The 22,656-nt window shown below is 36.4% G+C and overlaps 1 long non-coding RNA gene across 1 annotated transcript in view; it reads right to left on the bottom strand.

Moving 5' to 3' along the window:
• Nucleotides 1-2,681: 2,681 nt before the first annotated feature.
• Nucleotides 2,682-22,656, bottom strand: part of LOC132694014 (uncharacterized) — a 32,937-nt gene continuing 12,962 nt past the window's right edge. The window contains exon 3 of the long non-coding RNA XR_009617116.3: nt 2,682-2,845. This is a non-coding gene — a long non-coding RNA (uncharacterized LOC132694014). The remainder of the gene's footprint in view (nt 2,846-22,656) is intronic.

Genomic DNA, 22,656 nt, shown 5'->3' with positions numbered 1-22,656 from the left:
GATGACTTCAAGACTACATCATGCTGAGTTGTTTTCAGGGAGAATTGAGGACTCTTGTCTTTTGCTGATAGGCTCTACTTACATTGACCCTCCCTGCCTTCTTAGAATAAAGAACTTTGCTGTTGGTGGATATCCAGGCTGGCTATTTGCAAAAAAATAAAGTAGGTAACATTTATTTTTACACTTTCATTTTCTGTGACCTTTTCCCCAGTAATAACATCCTTTTACCAGGTATTTGATGACCCTATACTATCTCAGACCTTCCTAACAAGGAAGAAATTAATCTGGCAAACTTACCTACACTATGATTTTTTTAAAAAATCACTATATTTGAGTTGCATTATTTAGATTCACCACAAAAGTCATGAATGTAGAGAGAGCTATTCTAGAGGAAGGAATTTAATTTTCTTGGAAACACACATGTGGCAGAAATCTCTCCAGTTAGAAATATGGAATGAAATTTTATTTTAAAATTATAACTATAAAACATACACTTAGCTTTCAAATAATTCCCAAAATATATATACTTGGCAGAACAACCAAATGTGCTAATTTCTGTCCAAAACAGCACAGGCTTTTTTCTTTCTGTTCCAAACACTAGTCCTTCAGAAAATGACTTTAGTTTAATTATTTTTTCTTAGTGAGCAACATTTACATTTTTTGTTTTATTTTTCTTGAATTATCTAAAGGAATTCTTTAGAGTTTCTCAAAATTTTGTTACCAGATTGTATATTCAGTTGGGCATCAAAATTCTCAAAAAATTTTCACTGGCTACACTTTAATTGGTGAAGAAAACAAAATCACTATTCCTGGTAATTATCCTGTGAAATAAATGTATTTGAATCTTACACTATTTCTCTTTATTCATATTTGTATCATGTAGCATTTAATATTTGCTGCCTGACATGTAACTTTTCATGTGTGCTGTTGTCTCTTCACTTAATTGAGAACTGGTTGATGTTAGAGATCATTCTAATGTTTTGTTGGTTTCCAGGTAGTATTTAACAATTTAATAAACACTAATTAATTGAAAATTTTATTTTGAAATGTATCCAAAGTTTCAAGGAAAGTGATTACATATCTTCCCCCCACCCCGTGAAATATTTTGCTCTAGCTCTTCAAGTTTTATTTTTCTGCTGTAGAGAGGGATATGTTTGTTTATGCATTTAGCATATTCTTTTGAATACTAGGCTCTGTTCTTTGAGATATGAATGAAAGTTTGAAAATCCCTACCTTGATCAAGCTTACATTAGTAGGAGGATATAAACAAACAAGCAATTAAACAATTTATAATTCCAATGACTATGAAGAGACTTATGATAAAGAGATTGTGTGGCTACTGTAGAAGCAGCCTCTCTATGTAGGTGACAATCTGGGAAAGTTTAGGACTGTGTTGTATTTGAACATACAAAGAAGGCTAATGTTGCTGCATTGTAGAGAACCAGAGGTGGGGATTATTAAATATAGTAGTGTCCCTTTATTCACAGTGTCACTTTCTGTGGTTTCAGTTACCTATGGTCAGCTGCAGCCTAGAAGCAGATGATCCTCCTTTTGACATATCTCCAGAAGTCAAAAGTAGCCTAACATTACATCACAATGCCTATGTCATTGATCTCACTTCCTCTCCTTACCTAGGCAGTTCATCATTTCACATTATCACATGAAGGGTGAGTACAGTACAGTAAGATATGTTGAGAGAGACCACATTCACATAATTTTTATTATAGTATATTGTTATAATTGCCTTACTTTATTATTAGTTATTGCTGTTAATCTCTTACTGTGCCTAATTTATAAATTAAACTTTATCATAGGCATGTATATAAAGGAAAAAACAATATATATAGGGTTCAGTACTATCTGTAGTTTCAGGAACATATTCCCCATGGATAAGGAGGGACTACTGTAATGTCAAAGAGAGAGGAAAAGGCCATGGAGTGTCCATTGTAAACCAGGGAAATGGATTTGGATTTTTTAAAACAAAGTATAATGGGAATCTATTGGAAGACATTAAGGAAAGATGAAACAAGATCCAGTTTATATGTATATTTTAAAAAGTTGTAATTCTAGGATATGAAACAGAGAAGATTTGGACAGGATATACTTGAGGTAGGCTTAGGAAGCTAGGCCAGGAGTTCTGATTTTTCCTTGTTAAGTCTGACATATTTGTTTGACATGTGTGCAGAGACATGAGGTAGAAGAAAGTTAATGTGTAGGGATAAAGATAGGGATTTGGGACCCATTGCTATTTAGTTGGTATTTAAAGCCATGAATTGCATGAAATTAGCTAGAAATGTTACTTTGTGGGAATATTGACAAGATGACTTGAAGCTGAGGCTTGAAGCACCTCAACACATAGAGGTTCAATAGAGAAGAAAGGATCGTAGAGGAGATAGTGCTTTAAGTATGGAGAGAGGAAGAAGTACAGGAAAATACAAGGTCATAAAGGTGTGCGTGGAATTTGGTTTCATGGAAGTCATTTGTGACTTTGACATAAACAATAACAATGAAGTAGTGGGGACAAAACTTGGCTAGGGTGAGTTTGCCTATGAAAACAATGCAAAGAACTGTCAAAAGATAGCACGTGTTTCATAATATACATAGTTGGTGATAACGACAGTAATGGAATGAAAACACTGTTATTTGATGGATATTGGGTTTATGTACAGCATTTTGCTGAGCACTTTTCAGGCATTATTTTACTATGTGCTTGTAACAGCACTTTGGAATCTGTATTATTATCTTTATTTTAAAAATAAGGAAATTGAGACCTAGAAAATTTAAGTTACTTGCTAAGATCATGTTGCTTTATCACAAGCAGAAGATTTGCAGCATCAATCTTCACCTAAAGAATTAAAGGAGTGAAATAATTATTGCGTGTACTTATTTTCTGCAAATTTTTGCTCTTTAATTAAGATAACAGTTAATATATGTTAAACTCTGTTTTTGGAGTTTATTAGCATAATTGGATCACAAGAAAATGATCATCACATCAGCACTGTAAAGAAGTGATGGCTGCAGAATGTGATGTTTCTGATTTTTCAATTCTAAAATCCAAACTTGAAGGACTTACAATACCTCTAAAATGTATTTGTGTCAAAAGTTCCTGATATAATGAATGCATTTCAGACTGAGGGAAAAAACTTTCATTTCTTATTAATTTTTTCCTGAATGTCATTGCAAAATAGCTAGAATAATCCATATTTAACCAGGTAAGATCCTAAAAATCAACATGTGTAATTTTAGATGATCAGATTACAAACATGAAAATGTGCTGTGATAATTTAATAATTTGTGTTGTGCAAATTAATGGCAAATAATTAGCTACCTATCTCGCATTATACTAAATTAAATCAGAAAGATTGGAGATTTATATATGAAAACATAAACACATTAGGAAATATAAAGTCTTTATAAAGTAATATTGGATTACGAGAAGCCACTCTAGCAGGATAGGAAATAAGAAAAGGAAGCACTGACAGGTTTGACAACTCAAAGAAAGGGAATAATACTATACAAAAGTTGAAAGAGAAGTGAAAAACTGGACAAAATATAGAGAGTATACAAAAGAAAAATGGATAATATCTATATAAATAGTTTCTGTAAAAAAAGATGACCAGCTTAATAAAAAAATGGGCAACAAATATGAAAAGGCAATAAATTCACAGAAGACACAATGTACAATGAACAAATAAAAAGATGTTTAGTAACAGTGGTGATTTAAAAGATACAGATTGAAATAATGTTAAAGTGGTTGTCTCCACTTTAACAAAAGAAAACAAGAGAAAATTACTAATAATACCTATGGGTATGGGGGAATAGACACTTTCAAACACTGTGGGTGTATGTGATAAACATTTATTATGGGGGAATTTTCAGGAAAATCCCCAATTAATGTCAGTTGTGTAATTTTGTTTTTTCTTATAATGGGGTTGGAGAAAACACTATGGATACCAGTTCTAAGTGAAGCTTTCTTACTGCCACCAAACCCTTTTCTCTAAGCTAAAGATTCTCCCTTGGGCTGCACAGGAGAAACATCTGGGTAACTTAAAAAAAAAGGGGGGGCCCAACCAATCAGTTGAAAATCTCTGGGAGTTGGCATAAGGCATTGCTGATTTTTAGAATCTTCCCAGTAGAATCCAATATGCACTAGGGTGAGATCTCTAAGCATCTTCACCTTTCCTGTTAGGGAGAGTAAGTAACAAACCTAAAGCTAATTATTATTTTTTAATGTTTATTTATTCATTTTGAGGGGGGGGTGGAGCATGTGTGAGCAAGGGGAAGGGCACAGAGGGAGAAGGAGAGAATCCCAAACAGGTTCTGTGCTGTCAGTAACAAGCTCTTTAAAACAGTTGTCTCTGAAGACTGGTCTTAAGGGGAAATTTACTTTCGAAAGCATATTTTTATAAATTAAAAAAAATTATTGTTTAATTTACATCCAAGTTGGGTAGTATATGGTGCAACAGTGATTGCAGGAATAGATTCGTCAATATCCCTTACCCATTTAGACCATCCCACCTCCCACAACCCCTCTAGTAAACCTCTATTTGTTCTCTGTATTTAAGAGTCTTTTATGATTTTTCCACCTCCCTGTTTTTATATTATTTTTGCTTCCCTTCCCTTATGTTCACCTGTTTTTTATCTTAAATTCCTCATATGAGTGAAGTCATATGATATTTGTCTTTCTCTGACTGACTAATTTCACTTAGCATAATACACTCTAGTTCCATCTACGTACTGCAAATGGCAAGATTTCATTCTTTTTGATTGTGGAGTAATACTCCTACATACATATATATATATATATATATATATATATATATATATATATATATATATACACACATACCACATCTTCTTTATCCATTCATCCATTGATGGACATTTGGGCTCTTTCCATACTTTGGCTATTGTTGATAGTGCTGCTATAAACATTGGGGTGCATGTGTCCCTTTGAAACAGCACACCTGTATCCCTTGGATAAATGCCTAGTAGTGCAATTGCTGGGTTGTAGGGTAGTTCTATTTTTAATTTTTTGAGGAACCTCCATACTGTTTTCCAGAGTGGCTGCACCAGCTTGCATTGCCACCAACACTGCAAAGGAGATCCTCTTTCTCCGCTCTTCGCGAACATCTTTTGTTGCCTGAGTTGTTAATGTTAGCCATTCTGACAGTGTAAGGTGGTATCTCATTGTGGTTTTGATTTGTATTTCCCTGACGATGACTGATGTTGAGCATTTTTTATGTGTCGGTTGGCTCTCTGGATGTCTTCTTTGGAGAAGTGTCTGTTCGTGTCTTTTGCCCATTTCTTCACTGGATTATTTGTTTTTTGAGTGTTGAGTTTGGTAAGTTCTTTATAGATTTTGGATACTAACCCTTTCTCTGATATATCATTTGCAAATATCTTCTCCCATTCCATTGGTTGCCTTTTAGTTTTGCTGATTGTTTCCTTCGCTGTGCAGAAGCTTTTTTATTTTGATGAGGTCCCAATAGTTCATTTTTGCTTTTGTTTCCCTTGCCTCTGGAGATGTGTTGAGTAAGAAGTCACTGCAGCCAAGCTCAAAGAGGTTTTTCCTCGAGGATTTTGATGGCTTCCTGTCTTACATTTAGGTCTTTCATCCATTGTGAGTTTATTTTCATGTATAGTGTAAGAATGTGGTCCAGGTTCATTTTTCTTCATGTTGCTGTCCAGGGTTCCCAGCACCATTTGCTGAAGAGATTGTCTTTAATTCTATTGGATATTCTTTCCTGCTTTGTCAAAGATTAGTTGACCATACATTTGTGGGTCCATTTCTGGGTTCTCCATTCTGTTGCATTGATCTGAGGTTCCGTTTTGCGCTAGTATCATACTATCTTGATGATTACAGCTTTATAATACAGCTTGAAGTCCAGGAGTGTGATGCCTCCAGCTTCAGTTTTCTTTCAAGATTGCTTTGGCTATTTGGGGTCCTTTCTGGTTCCATACAAATTTTAGGATTGTTTGTTCTATTTCAGTGAAGAATACTGGTGTTATTTTGATAGGGATTGCATTGAATATATAGATAGCTTTGGGTAGTATTGACATTTTAACAATGTTTATTCCTCCAATCCAGGAGCATGGAATCTTTTTCCATTTTTGTTGTGTGTCTTCTTCAATTTCTTTCATAAGCTTACTATAGTTTTCAGTGTATAAATTCTTCACCTCTTTGGTTATATCTATTCCTAGATATTTTATGGTTTTTGCTGCCATTTTAAATGGGATCGATTCGTTGATTTCTCTTTCTGTTGCTTCATTATTGTTGTATAGGAATGCAACCGATATCTGTTGATTTTATATCCTGCGACTTTGCTGAATTCATGGATGAGTTCTAGCAGTCTTTTGGTGGAATCTTTTGGGTTTTCCATATAGAGTATCATGTCATCTGCGAAGAGTGAAAGTTTCACCTCCTGGCCGATTCGGATGCCTTTTATTTCTTTGTGTTGTCTGATTGCAGAGGCTAAGACTTCCAATACTATGTTGAATAACAGTGGTGAGAGTGGACGTCCCTGTCTTGTTCCTGACCTTAGGGGAAAGCTCTCCGTTTTTCCCCATTGAGGATGATATTAGTGTTGGGTCGTTCATATATGGCTTTTATGATCTCGAGGTATGCTCCTTCTATCCCTACTTTCTTGAGGGTTTTTATCAAGAAAGGATGCTGTCTTTTGTCAAATGCTTTCTCTGCATCTATTGAGAGGATCATATTATTCTTGTCCTTCTTTTATTGATGTGATGTATCACGTTAATTGCCTTGCGGATATTGAACGAGCCCTGCACCCCATGTATAAATCCCACTTGGTCATGGCGAATAATTTTTTTAATGTATTGTTGGATCCGGTTGGCTAATACCTTGCTGAGGATTTTTGCATCCATGTTCACCAGGGAAATTGGTCTATAGGTCTCCTTTTTAGTGGGGTCTCTGGTTTTGGAATCAAGGTAATGCTTGCTTCATAGAAAGAGTTTGGAAGTTTTCTTTCCATTTCTATTTTTTGGAAAAGCTTCAAGAAAATAGGTGTTAACCCTACCTTAAATGTTTGGTAGAATTCCCCTGGAAAGCCATCTGGCCCTGGACTCTTGTTTTTTGGCAGATTTTTGATTACTAATTTGATTTCCTTACTGGTTACGGGTCTGTTCAAATTTTCTATTTCTTCCTGTTTCAGTTTTGGTAGTGTATATGTTTGTAGGAATTTGTCCATTTCTTCTAGATTGCCCATTTTATTGGTGTATAATTGCTCAAAATATTCTCTTATGATTGTTTTTATTTCTGCTGTGTTGGTTGTGATCTCTCCTCTTTCATTCCTTATTTTATTTATGTGGGTCCTTTCCTTTTTCTTTTTGATCAAATTGGCTAGTGGCTTATCAAATTTGTTAATTCTTTCAAAGAACCAGCTTCTGGTTTCATTGATCTGTTCTGCTCTCTCTCTCTCTCTCTCTCTCTCTTTTTGGTTTTGATAGCATTAATTTCTGCTCTAGTCTTTATTAATTCCTGTCTTCTGCTGATTTTGTGTTTTATTTGCTGTTCTTTTTCCAGCTCCTTAAGGTGTAAGGTTAGGTTGTGTATCTGAGATCTTTCTTCCTTCTTTAGGAAGCCTTGGATTGCTATATACTTTCCTCTTATGACCACCTTTGCTACATCCCAGAGGTTTTTGGCTCTGGTGTGATCATTCTCATTGGCTTCCATGTACTTTTAAATTTCCTCTTTAATTTCTTGATTAGCCCATTCATTCTTTAGTAGGATGTTCTTTAGTCTCCATGTATTTGTTATCTTTCCAAATTTTTTCTTGTGGTTGATTTTGAGTTTCTTAGCATTGTGATCTGAAAATATGTACCGTATGATCTCGATCTTTTTGTACTTGTTGAGGACTGATTTGTGTCCCAGTATGTGATCTATTCTGGAGAATGTTCCATGTACACTCGAGAAGACTGTGTATTCTGCTTTAGGATGAAATGTTCTGAACATATCTGTTAAGTCAGTCCAGTGTGTCATTCAAAGCCATTGTTTCCTTGTTAAGTTTCTGTTTATATGATCTCTCCATTGTTGTAAGTGGGGTGTTGAAGTCCCCTAGTCTTATGGAATTATAATCAACGAGTTTATGTTTGTCATTGATTGATTTATATATTTGTTTTCCTTCACGTTTGGAACATAGATGTTTACAATTGTTAGGTCTTCTTGGTGGATTGACCCCTTAATTATGATCCAATACCCTTCTTCATCTCTTGTTACCGTCTTTATTTTAAAATCTAGATAATCTGATATAAGTGTGGCTACTCTAGCTTTCTTTTGGCGACTATTACCATGACAGATGGTTCTCCATCCCCTTATTTTCAATATGAAGGTGTCTTGAGGTCCAAAGTGAGTCTCTTGTAAACACATATAGATGGATCTTGTTTTCTTATCTATTCTGTTACCCTATGTCTTTTGATTGGAGCATTTATACCATTGATGTTTAGAGTGAGTATTGAAAGATATGAGTTTATTGCCATTATGTTGTCTGTAGAGTTGGAGTTCCTGGTCTCTGGTCCTTTTAGTCTTTGTTGCTTTTGGTCTTTGTTTGTTTGTTTGTTTGCTTATCTTTTCTCCTCTGAAAGAGTCCCCCTTAAAATTTCTTTCAAGGCTTGTTAGGTGGTCATGAACTCCCTTAATTTTTGTCTGGTGGGAAACTTTTAATCTCTCCTTCTGTTTTGAATGACAACCTTTCTGGATAAAGAATTCTTGGCTGCATATTTTTCTGATTCAGCACATTGAATATATCCTGCCACTCCTTTCTGGCCTGCCACATTTCTGTGGATAGGTCTGCTGTGAACCTGATCTGTTTCCTTGTAGGTTAAGGACTGTTTTTCCCTTGCTGCTTTCATTATTCTTTCCTTGCCTGAGTATTTTGTGGATTTGACTATGATATGCCTTGTTGATGGTCAATTTTTGTTGGATCTAATGAGGATACTCTGTGCTTTCTTGAATTTGATATCTGTGTCTTTCCCCAGGTTAAGAAAGTTTTCCACTCTGATATGTTCATATAACACTCTACCCCTATTTCTCTTTCTTCCTGTTCTGGGACCCCTATGATTCTGATGTTACTCCTTTTTAATGAGTCACTGAGTTCTCTAATTTTTATTTCATGCTCTTTTGCCTTAGTCTCCCTCGTTCTTTCTGCTTCATTATTCTCCATAAGTTTGTACTCTATATTGGTGATTAACTGCTCTGCCTCACCCATCCTTGCCTCCACGGCAGCCATTCAAGATTGCAGCTCACTTATAATTTCATCCTATTTTTGCTTCTTTTATCTCCACAGAAAGGGATTCTAATCTATTTTTGACCTCAGCTAGTATTCTTATTATTGTGATTCTAAATTCTGGTTCAGACATCTTGCTTGTATCTCTGTTAAGTCCCTGGCAGTCATCTTTTCCTGCTGTTTATTTTGGGGTGAATTCCTTTGTTTCATCATTTTGAAGGAAGAAAAGGAATTAATAAGGAAAAAAATTAAAATTAAAAAATTAAAAAGAACAGACACAGACACAGACACACACACACACACACATGCACACATGAAATAAATGATGCTAGATCTTAGTTGTTTTTTGGTCTCATTATTGAAAGGAGCTTGATATATTAGAGAAACAAGGGAGAAAAATACAAAAATAAAAAAAAAGGAAAGCCCGAAAAAAAGGAAAACGTTTGAAAATTTGAGATAATGAATACAATGCAATAGAATAAAATGAATGATGGAAGTAAAATAGAATTTGAAAAAATTATAAAAATTAAAAAATATAGTAGAAGAAAATAAAGAAAAATATTTTTGATAAATATTGAAAATAAAAATACATTTTTCTCTTTTTGTATTAAAGAAAAAGGAATGAAATGAAAAAGAAAAAAAAAAGAAAGAAAATTGAATAGATGGACCAGCGAACAGACTGAAATACAATTGAAATTACATTGTTTTCCCTTAGAAGTCATACTATGAATCACCTTATAGTCCATAAACTAAGCAGGCAGAGAGATTTGTAGTGGTCCTGAAGAGTGAGGTTGGCCCAGTTGGGCAGTGTTTAGTGTAACAGCTCTGTTCTCCACTAGATGGAGCTGCTTAGCTTGCTGGGGTGGATTGTTGTGGCACTTGTATGTGTGTATGCACATGTGTGGGAGGGGTGAAAATGGCAGCACCCAGGTACCCAGTCTCTAGTATCGGAACTCTGTTCTCCCCAATTAGCAACTGGGCACACATGTTTTGTCTCTGGCTTCTGTCCACTCCTGCTTTTACACTGTCCATGACCAAGCCATCAGGTTGCCAGGTGGCACCTCCCTCCTGTGTTTTATCTTAGATGCAGCTGTGTTTCATGACTCCTCACTTCTGAGGGACTGCGGCTTTGACCTGCTCAGATCCTCTGAGGAGGGTCTCACCTAGCAATGGCTGAGTGCCTGCCGCACCTAGGAACTTTTGCTGGACCGTGCTGCTGCCGATGCCTAGAGACTGTGACTGGGTGCCAGCCCACCCCAGAAAAAGTTCATACGATCATGTAGCAGCAGCATTTCAGGGATTATGGCAAATCACAACACACATCTGGCACCAGGCTTCACCCTTAAGGACCTTGTTCCAGCACAAGTGAATGTGGTTGTTCTCTGGGGTCTCCTGGGACCGGGTGGCCACAAAGCCTCTACCAAATGTTCTTCCAGCAGTGGAACCGCTTCTCCCCATGTGGCCTGAAGACCTCCCATATCCCACTCTGCTCCTGGAGATTCACCCTTCCCACCAGAGCACTGCCAGGTATTGAGCTGTGGAGTTTCAGAATCTGCGCTCCCCCTGTTTACTGAGTCTTATTGGAATTTAAACCCTCTCCTTTCTCCTTTCTCCCTTTTTAGTTCAGTCCCTGTGGCTGTTTCTACTTTTTCCACTTTCTCTCCAGCTGCTTTTGGGGGGATGCTTTTCCTGTACTATCCCCCTGCCATCCTCTCTCCACAAGCAAAAACAGCTCCCTGCCCTCTGTGGCTTCTCTCTGCCCAGTTCATCTCTCCACACCATGTACCTGCTGAGTTCTGTGGTTCATGTTGTGCAGATTGTTGTGTTAATCCTCAAATCGGTTTTCTGGGTGTGCAGGATGGTTTAGTGTTGATCTGGCTGTATTTCATGGATGTGAGATGCAAAAATTTCCATGCTGTTCTGCCATCTTGGTTCCTCCCTGAAAACATCTTATTTTTTTTTTTTATTTTTAATTAATTTATTTTTTGTTGGGAGGTTTTTATTTTCATTTACATCCAAGTTAGTTAGCAATAGTGCAATAATGATTTCAGGAGTAGAATCCATTGACTCATCCCCTACATATAACACCCAGTGCTCATCCCTACATGTGTCTTTCTTAATGCCCCTTATATTTAAGGGGCATTTAAGAGTCTCTTATATTTTGTCCCCCTCCTTGTTTTTATATAACTTTGCTTCCATTCTCCTATGTTCATCTGTTTTGTGAGATTATTTTTTAAGAAGCAAAATACATCATATTTGTTGGACTACATGTTTTTCTTTCACTTACAGATGAGAGATCTGAAATATGGCTGAGTGAGTTCATTAAGCCAGCCTATTATTATGGTTTTAGAATACATATACTTATACATATGTAAGTATATACTTATATATATATAAAGGTTTGTTTATTTATTTTGAGAGAGACAGAGACAGAGCAAGTGGGAGAGGGGCAGAGAGAGAGGGAGAGGGAGAGAATCCCAAGCAGGCTCCATGCTGCCAGTGCAGAGCCCTACTGGGCTCGAACTCATGAAACCACAAGATCATGACCTGAGCTGAAGTGAGATGTTCAATTAACTGATCCATCCAGGTGCCCCTGGGACACTCTTTTATAGAGGGAAGCTCAAGTTGGGAAGACTGTTATAAACAAAAAATCCACTGGAGTAAACTGGGAGTTGAAAGTACAGTGGCTTCTCACTGGCTGAGTTGTGACTCTCTCCCACTGGCTGGGCTGTTTTCTAGTTGGGGTGGGGAAGGTGAGCCTTTTCTCCTCCTGCTGGGATGGTAAAATAGTATCCACAGGCAAGATTTGTTTTTTGTTGAATTTGCAGTTGATGAGGAGTGCTAGGGTGTGAGAGCTCCCCCTGCCAAACTTCTCAACTCCATTTTAGTTAAGTTTTGTTTTATTAATTTTCACAATGCCAGGAGCTAAATATATCGATATAAATTATATAATTTTTTTTGTTTGGAGCAGCATGAAATTTACATTTCTGCCTCTGTAATTAAACAGTAGAGGAAAAATTAATTGGTAGTTAAGTTACAGTAATTGCTCTGGGCTCATACATACTATTATTATGAGATTCTTTCCACATACATTACCTCATTTAATACTGAAAATGATCCTCTTGAAAGACCTTTATAGATGAGAAAACAGGCTCTGAGCTTCAGGTAATTTGATTGAAATCACATAGCTAATTTCAGACATGGGATTTGCATTAGGCTCTTGATTACTGTGGCATATAATGCTACTTCTTGATTTAAAATGACCAAACAGCTTAAAAGGGACAATCATTTATGCCCACCCCAACCAAAACTTTTAAATACTTCAGAATGTATTACAAATCAATAATTAGAGACCTAGAATTACACATGTAAATTAAGGCCAAAGATTATGGTTTTGCTAGATAGGGAGTGATTGGTTAAATAATTATGACAGTTGACATAATTGGTAGAAATAAATATCATATTAAAAATCTTTTGGGGGTTTATATGTTGTGTGTGTATTCTTAGCATAGAAATGTATTTGACAGGATACCTGGTGGATCAGTCAGTTAAACTGACTCTTCGTTTCTGCTCAGGTCATGACCTCACGGTTTGTGAGTTTGAAGGCTTCATTTTTTTAATCTTTTTTTTTTTTTTTTTAATTTACCTCCAAATTAGTTAGCATATAGTGTAACAATAATTTCAGGAGTAGATTCCTTAGTGCCCCTTACCCATTTAGACCATCCCACCTCCCACAACCCTCAGTCTGTTCTCCATATTTATGAGTCTCTTCTGTTTTGTCCCCCTCCCGGTTTTTATATTACTTTTGTTTCCTTTCCCTTATATTCATCTGTTTTTTCTCTTAAATTCCTCATATGAGTGAAGTCATATGATTTTGTCTTTCTCTGACTAATTTCACTTAGCATAATACCCTCCAGTTCCATCCATGTAGTTGCAAATGGCAAGATTGCATTCTTTTTGATTACCAAGTAGTACTCCATTGTATATGTATACCACATCTTCTTTATCCATTCATCCATTGATGGACATTTGGGCTCTTTCCATACTTTGGCTATTGTCGATAGCACTGCTATAAACATGGCGGTGCATATGCCCCTTTGAAACAGCATACCTGTATCCCTTGGATAAATGCCTAGTAGTGCAATTGCTGGGTCGTAGGGTAGTTCTATTTTTAGTTTTTTGAGGAACCTCCATACTGTTTTCCAGAGTGGCTGCACCAGTTTGCATACCCACCAACAGTGCAAAAGAGATCCTCTTTCTCCGCATCTTTGCGAACATCTTTTGTTGCCTGAGTTGTTAATGTTAGCCATTCTGACAGTGTAAGGTGGTATCTCATTGTGGTTTTGATTTGTATTTCCCTGACGATGACCGATGTTGGGCATTTTTTATGTGTCGGTTGGCTCTCTGGATGTCTTCTTTGGAGAAGTGTCTATTCATGTCTTTTGCCCATTTCTTCACTGGATTATTTGTTTTTTGAGTGTTGAGTTTGGTAAGTTCTTTATAGATTTTGGATACTAACCCTTTCTCTGATATATCATTTGCAAATATCTTCTCCCATTCCATTGGTTGCCTTTTAGTTTTGCTGATTGTTCCTTTCGCCGTGCAGATTTTTTATTTTGATGAGGTCCCAATAGTTCATTTTTGTTTTTGTTTCCCATGCCTCTGGAGATGTGTTGAGTAAGAAGTCACTGCAGCCAAGCTCAAAGAGGTTTTTCCTCGAGGATTTTGATGGCTTCCTGTCTTACATTTAGGTCTTTCATCCATTGTGAGTTTATTTTTGTGTATGGTGTAAGAAAGTGGCCCATCTTTTCATGTGCCTGTTGGCCATCTGGATATCTTCTTTAGAGAAGTGTCTATTCATGTTTTCTACCCATTTCTCCACTGGATTATTTGTTTGTCAGGTGTGGAGTTTGGTGAGTTCTTTATAGATTTTGGATACTAGCCCTTTGTCTCATATATCATTTGCAAATATTTTTCCCATTCTGTTGGTTGCCTTTTAGTTTTGTTGATTGTTTCCTTTGCAGTGCAGAAGCTTTTTATCTGATGAGGTTCCCATAATCCATTTTTGCTTTTAATTCCCTTGCCTTTGGAGATGTGTCGAGTAAGAAATTGCTGCGGCTGAGATCAGAGAGGTTTTTTTCCTGCTTTCTCCTCTAGGGTTTTGATGGTTTCCTGTCTCATATTCAGGTCCTTTATCCATTTTGAGTTTATTTTTGTGAATGGTGTAAGAAAGTGGTCTAGTTTCATTCTTCTGTATGTTGTTGTCGAGTTCTCCCAGGCACCATTTGTTAAAGAGACTGTCTTTTTTCCATTGGATATTCTTTCCTGCTTTGTCAAAGATTAGTTGGCCATACTTTCGTGGGTCCAATTCTGGAGTCTCTATTCTATTCCATTGGTCTATGTGTCTGTTTTTGTGCCAATACCATGCTGTCCAATGATTACAGCTTTGTAGTAGAGGCTAAAGTCTGGGATTGTGATGCCTCCCGTTTTGGTCTTCTTCCTAATTATTACTTTGGCTATTCGGGGTCTCAACGTCACTCCTCATCAGGGAAATACAAATCAAAACCACACTGAGATACCTCCTCACGCCAGTCAGAGTGGCTAAAATGAACAAATCAGGAGACTATAGATGTTGGCAAGGATGTGGAGAAATGGGAACCCTCTTGCACTGTTGGTGGGAATGCAAACTGGTGCAGCCGCTCTGGAAAACAGTGTGGAGGTTTCTCAAAAAATTAAAAATAGATCTACCCTATGACCCAGAAATAGCACTTCTAGGAATGTACCCAAGTGATACAGGAGTACTGATGGCTAAGGGCACTTGTACCCCAATGTTTATAGCAGCACTTTCAACAATAGCCAAATTATGGAAATAGCCTAAATGTCCATCAGCTGATGAATGGATAAAGAAATTGTGGTTTATATACACAATGGCATACTACTTGGTAATGAGAAAGAATGAAATATGGCCTTTTGTAGCAACATGGATGGAACTGGAGAGTGTTATGCTAAATGAAATAAGTCAGGCAGAGAAAGATACCATATGTTTTCACTCTTATGTGGATCCTGAGAAATTTAACAGAAGAAACTTAACATGGGGGAGGGGAATGAAAAAAAAGAGAGAGGGAGAGAGTCAAACCATAAGAGACTCTTAAATACTGAGAACAAACTGAGGATTGATGGGGGGTGGGAGGGTGGGTGATGGGCATTGAGGAGGGTACCTGTTGGGATGAGTACTGGGTATTGTATGGAAACCAATTTGACAATAAGTTTTATATAAATACATACATACATACATACATACATACATACATACATACAAAGAAAGTGGTCCAGGTTCATTCTTTTCCATGTTGCTGTCCAATTTTTTTTAGCACCACTTCCTGAAGAGATTGTCTTCATTTCATTGGATATTCTTTCCTGCTTTGTCAGAGATTAGTTGGCCATACTTTTGTGGGTCCATTTCTGGGTTCTCCATTCTGTTCCACTGATCTGAGTGTCGGTTATTGTGCCAGTACCATGATGTCTTGATGATTACAACTTTGTAGTACAGCTTGAAGTTTGGGAAAGTGATGCCTCCTGCTTTGGCTTTCTTTTTCAACACTGCTTTGGCTATTCAGGGTCTTTTCTGGTTCCATACAAATTTTAAGATTATTTGTTCTAGCTGTGTGAAGAATGCTTGTGTTATTTTGATCGGGATTGCATTGAATATGTAGATTGCATTGAATATGTAGATTGCTTTGAGTAGTATCGATGTTTTAACAATATTTGTTCTTCCTATCCAGGAGCATGGAATCTTTTTCCATTGTTTTTGTGTGTCTTCTTCAATTTCTTTCATAAGCTTTCTATAGTTTTCAGTGTATAGATTCTTCACCTCTTTGGTTATATTTATTCCTAGGTATTTTATGGTTTTTGCTGCCATTTTATTTTATTTTATTTTATTTTTTGAAACGTATTCAAATAAACCTCAATTTTAATAAGATCCTCTACATACACATTTGCTACTGAAAATTGAACTACCACAAAAAAACTTTCATTACAACTCTAATTTTTGAAAACCAGAAAACCTAGCCTATGCACGCTGCCATAATTATAATTATGCTCTCCAGCCAAACCACCCAATATTCTCTATATATTCCTCCCTGCACAAGTTACATGGCTTCCAATTTGATGTTAGGGTTTTTTTTTTTAATGTTTTTATTTGAGAGCATGAGTGGGGGAAGGGCAGAGAGAAACACACACACACACACACACACACACACACACACACACACACACAGAATCTGAAGCAGGCTCCAGCCTCCCAGCTGCCAGCACAGAACCCTACTCTACAGAACTCTAGTCGGATGCTTAACCCAACTGAGCCACCCAGGAACCCCATGTTAGGTTAACCAATCTTCATGACTTCAGGTTTTTCAAACACCCAGGCTACACTCAAAACCCACTAGTGCTTCCTTGGGTCATATCAAAAAGTGGAACTAAAGTATATTGAGGTCACTCAAATGCAAAACACCAGATTCCTCACAAATTATTGTTATCAAGGTAGAAAAGACAAGACAGAGCTAATATCATAGATTATCAAAATATTATACTTTGTCTACAATAGACCAGCTTTCCCAAGGTGCTGCATACTGATTCTAAAATTACTAGCAAGAAAAACACCATATAATAAGGTTTATGTTTACATAGACTCCATGTCATAATTATTCTCCATGCTGGTATCCTCGGGAGGTCTATGATACAGGCAATAATGACATCTACATCTAAATCTTTCTACTCTGGATTCATCCGTGGAACGCTGGTTGAAGTAGCGATGATTTTTAATAAACCACATCAGCCTTTCCATCCTTTCTTTCCGAGCAGTTAACAAAGTCCTTACTCCACCCCTCCTCCTGTTGCTAAGTATCTGGTCCACAAGTCCCTGTGATTTCATCCCTCTGTCCTGCTGTTGGGGTGGATATTCTGGTAGAGGGGAAGGAAGTTTGATACTAGGGTCGAGAGTCAATTGACTAAGGTTCTTTATTAATACTTTGGAGATGGTTTGAGAGGCAGCTGAGCCTCCCTGGGAATTTTCTTCACTGGTCATCTGAGAAGGTTCTGGGCCACAGGATGGGTAAAGCTTCGTTGGCGAATCCATCCAAAGCCAAGTCTCAGACCTGAAAGCCAAGTCTCAGCCTTCTAGACCTTTGGATTCCAGTGGAAAGTAATGGGCTCAACTAGCTGCCAAGTAGCCTGGAAAGAACGAGATAGCCCAGAAAGGGCGAGAAAAATGGAGGCTCCAACAAACCGTGGCGAGAGAAAAAGGACAAACCTCCTTTTGCTGCCATTTTAAATGGGATCGATTCGCTGATTTCTCTTTCTGTTGCTTCATTATTGTTGTATAGCAATGCAACTGATTTCTGTTGATTTTATATCCTGCGACTTTGCTGAATTCATGGATGAGTTCTAGCAGTCTTTTGGTGGAATCTTTTGGGTTTTCCATATAGAGTATCATGTCATCTGCGAAGAGTGAAAGTTTGACCTCCTCCTGGCCGATTCGGATGCCTTTTATTTCTTTGTGTTGTCTGATTGCAGAGGCTAAGACTTCCAGTACTATGTTGAATAACAGTGGTGAGAGTGGACGTCCCTGTCTTGTTCCTGACCTTAGGGGGAAAGCTCTCCGTTTTTCCCCATTGAGGATGATATTAGTGTTGGGTCGTTCATATATGGCTTTTATGATCTCGAGGTATGCTCCTTCTATCCCTACTTTCTTGAGGGTTTTTATCAAGAAAGGATGCTGTCTTTTGTCAAATGCTTTCTCTGCATCTATTGAGAGGATCATATTATTCTTGTCCTTCTTTTATTGATGTGATGTATCACGTTAATTGCCTTGCGGATATTGAACGAGCCCTGCACCCCATGTATAAATCCCACTTGGTCATGGCGAATAATTTTTTTAATGTATTGTTGGATCCGGTTGGCTAATACCTTGCTGAGGATTTTTGCATCCATGTTCACCAGGGAAATTGGTCTATAGGTCTCCTTTTTAGTGGGGTCTCTGTCTGGTTTTGGAATCAAGGTAATGCTTGCTTCATAGAAAGAGTTTAGAAGTTTTCTTTCCATTTCTATTTTTTGGAAAAGCTTCAAGAAAATAGGTGTTAACCCTACCTTAAATGTTTGGTAGAATTCCCCTGGAAAGCCATCTGGCCCTGGACTCTTGTTTTTTGGCTGATTTTTGATTACTAATTTGATTTCCTTACTGGTTACGGGTCTGTTCAAATTTTCTATTTCTTCCTGTTTCAGTTTTGGTAGTGTATATGTTTGTAGGAATTTGTCCATTTCTTCTAGATTGCCCATTTTATTGGTGTATAATTGCTCAAAATATTCTCTTATTATTGTTTTTATTTCTGCTGTGTTGGTTGTGATCTCTCCTCTTTCATTCCTTATTTTATTTATGTGGGTCCTTTCCTTTTTCTTTTTGATAAAACTGGCTAGTGGCTTATCAAATTTGTTAATTCTTTCAAAGAACCAGCTTCTGGTTTCATTGATCTGTTCTGCTCTCTCTCTCTCTCTCTCTCTCTTTTTGGTTTTGATAGCATTAATTTCTGCTCTAGTCTTTATTAATTCTTGTCTTCTGCTGATTTTGGGTTTTATTTGCTGTTGTTTTTCCAGCTCCTTAAGGTGTAAGGTTAGGTTGTGTATCTGAGATCTTTCTTCCTTCTTTAGGAAGCCTTGGATTGCTATATACTTTCCTCTTATGACCACCTTTGCTACATCCCAGAGGTTTATGGCTCTGGTGTGATCATTCTCATTGGCTTCCATGTACTTTTAAATTTCCTCTTTAATTTTTTGATTAGCCCATTCATTCTTTAGTAGGATGTTCTTCAGTCTCCAAGTATTTGTTACCTTTCCAAATTTTTTCTTGTGGTTCATTTCAAGTTTCATACAGTTGTGGTCTGAAAATATGCATGGTATGACCTCGATTTTTTGTACTTACTTAGGGCTGATTTGTGTCCCAGTATATGGTCTATTCTGGAGAACGTTCCATGTGCATTGGAGAAGAATGTATATTCTGCTCCTTTAGGATGAAATGTTCTGAATATATCTGTAAAATCCATCTGGTCTAGTGTGTCATTCAAAGCTATTGTTTCCTTGTTGATTTTTTGATTAGATGGTGTGTCCATTGCTGTGAGTGGGGTGTTGAAGTCCTCTACTATTATGGTGTTACTATCGATGAGTTTCTTTATATTTGTGATTAATTGATTTATATATTTGGGTGCACCACATTTGGCACATAAATGTTTACAATTGTTAGGTATTCTTGGTGGATAGACCCCTTAATTATGATACAATGCCCTTCTTCATTGCTTGTTACAGTATTTATTTTAAAATCTAGATAGTCTGATAAAAGTATGGCTACTCTGGCTTTCTTTTGGTAACCATTACCAGGACAGATGGTTCTCCATCCCCTTATTTTCAATATGAAGGTGTCTTTAGGTCTAAAGTGGGTCTCTTATAAACAGTATGTAGATGGATCTTGTTTTCTTATCTATCCTGTTACCCTATGTCTTTTGATTGGAGCATTGAGTCAGTCCATTGATGTTTAGAGTGAGTACTGAAAGATATGAATTTATTGCCATTATGATGCTTGTAGAGTTGGAGTTTCTGGTGGTGTTCTTTGGTCCTTTCTAATCTTTGTTGCTTTTGGGATTATATATATATATATATATTTCCCATCTTTTCTCCCCTCAGAGAGTCCCCCTTAAAATATTTTGCAGAGCTTATTTAGGGGTCACAAATTCCTTTAATTTTTGTTTGTCTGGAAACTTTTTATCTCTCCTTCTATTTTGAATGACAGCCTTGCTGGATAAAGAATTCTTGGCTGCATATTTTTCTGATTCAGCACACTGAATATATTCTGCCACTCCATTCTGGCCTGCCAAGTTTCTGTGGATAGGTCTGCTGTGAACCTGATCTGTCTTCCCTTGTAGGTTAAGGACTGTTTTTCCTTTGCTGCTTTCATTATTCTCTCTTTGCCTGAGTATTTTGTGGATTTGACTATGATATGCCTTGTTGATGGTCGGTTTTTGTTGAATATAATGGGGGTCCTCTGTGCTTACTGATTTTGATGTCTGTGTCTTTCCCCAGGTTAGGAAAGTTTTCCACTATGATTTGCACACATAACCCTTCTACCCCTATTTCTCTCTCTTCCTCTTCTGGGACCCCTATGATTCTGATGTTCCTTTTTAATGAGTCATTGAGTTCTCTAATTCTTAAATTGTGCTCTTTTCCTTCATCTCCCTCTTTTTTTCTGCTTCATTATTCTCTATAAGTTTGTCCTCTGTATTGCTGATTCTCTGTTCTGCCTCATCCATCCTTGCTGCTGCTGCATCCATCCGTGATTGCAGCTCACTTATAGCATTTTTAATTTCATTCTATTTTTTACTTCTTTTGTCTCTGAAGAAAGGAATTCTAATCTATTTTCAACTCCAGGTAGTATTCTTATTATCGTGATTCTAAATTTTGGTTCAGACATCTTGCTTTTATCTGTATTGGTTAAACCCCTGACTGTCATTTCTTCATGCTCTTTCTCTTGGGGTAAATTCCTTTGTTTTGTTTTTGAAGGGGGAAAAGGAATTAATGAGGTAGAAAAATTAAAACTAAAAAAAATTTCAATTAAAAAAATAAAATTAAAAAAATATTAAAATTAAAAAATTAAACACACACACATACAAATCGAATAAATGGTGCTAGATACTAGGTGTGTTTTGGTCTGGGTGTTGAAAGTAGTTTGACAGGTTAGAGAATAAAGGGGGGAAAGGAAAAAAAGGAAATTGTTTAAGAACTTGAAAAAATGAATACATTGAAGTAGACTAAAATGAGATGATGGGAGTAAAATAGAATTTGAAAAATATACACAAAAGGAAAGAATATAGTAGAAAAAATTAAAGAAAAATATTTTTAATAAAAATTAAAAATGAAAATGAATTTTTTCTGTATTGAAGAAAAAAAGAAACAAAGAAGAGAAAAAAGAGAAAAAAGAAAAAAAGGAAATCGTTTGAAAATTTGAAAAAGTGAATACACTGTAATATACTAAAATAAAATGATGGAAGTAAAATGCAATTTGAGAAAAATTACATAAAAGCAAAAACTATAGTAAAAACAATTAAATAAAAATATTTTTAATAGATATTGAAAGTAAAAATGAAGTTTTTTCTTTCTGCATTCAAGAAAATGAAAAGAAATGAAAAATAGAAAAAAAAGAAAAAGAAGGAAATCGCTTGAGAATTTGAACAAAGGAATACACTGAAGTAGACTAAAATGAGATGATGGAAGTAAAATGGAATTTGAAAAAATATGCACAAAGGTAAAGAATATAGTAGAGGGGCGCCTGGGTGGCTCAGTCAGTTGAGCGTCCGACTTTAGCTCAGGTCACGATCTTGCAGTCCGTGAGTTCGAGCCCTGCGTCAGGCTCTGGGCTGATGGCCCAGAGCCTGGAGCCTGCTTCCGATTCTGTGTCTCCCTCTCTCTCTGCCCCTCCCCCGTTCATGCTCTGTCTCTCTCTGTCTCAAAAATAAATAAATGTTAAAAAAAAATTAAAAAAAAAAGAATATAGTAGAAAAAATAAAGAAAAATATTTTTCATAAAAATTAAAAAAAAGAATTTTTCTTTTTCTGTACTAAAAAAAGAGACAAAAAGAGAAAAAAAAGGGAAAAAAAGGAAATCATTCGGAAATTTGAAAAAGTGACTACACTGTAGTAGACTAAAATAAAATGATGGAAGTAAAATAGAATTTGAAAAAATTTACAGAAATGCCAAAAATATAGTAAAAACAATTAAAGAAAAATATCTTTAAAGATATTGCAAGTAAAAATGAAGTTTTTCTCTTTCTGCATTCAAGAATAGGAAAAGAAATGAAAAAGAGAAAAAAAGAAAGAAAAAAAAGGAAATGGTTTGAAAATTTGAAAATGTGAATACACTGAAGTAGACTAAAATAAAATGATGGCAGTAAATTAGAATTTGAAGAAATTTACACAAAGTAAAAAATATAGTAATAAAATTAAAGAAAAATATTTTTAATAAAAATTGAAAATAAAAATGATTTTTTTCTCTTTCTGTATTCAAGAAAAAGAAAAGTGTAAAAGAGAAAAAAAAAACAAAGAAAAATTAAATAGATGGACCTGCTAACAGATTGAATTAGGACTGAAATTACTTTGTTTTCCCCTAAAAGTCAGAATATGTAACAGTTTATAGTCCATAAACCAAGTAGGCAGTGAGACTTGTGTTCTTAAAGAGCAAGGGTGGCCCAGTTGGGCAGGTCTCAGCATAATGGCTTCGTTCTCCACTAGATGGTGTTGCTAGCCTACTGGGGTGGAGTGTTGTGGTGCTCCTAGGTGTGTATGTGCATGCACGGGAGCGGTGAAAATGGCATCAC

Source organism: Panthera onca, chromosome B4, assembly GCF_046562875.1.
Source record: "Panthera onca isolate mPanOnc1 chromosome B4, mPanOnc1 haplotype 2, whole genome shotgun sequence".
Lineage (NCBI taxonomy): Eukaryota > Metazoa > Chordata > Mammalia > Carnivora > Felidae > Panthera > Panthera onca.
Note: the sequence above shows the minus strand (reverse complement) of the source record. Positions and strands in the feature narration are given on the sequence as shown.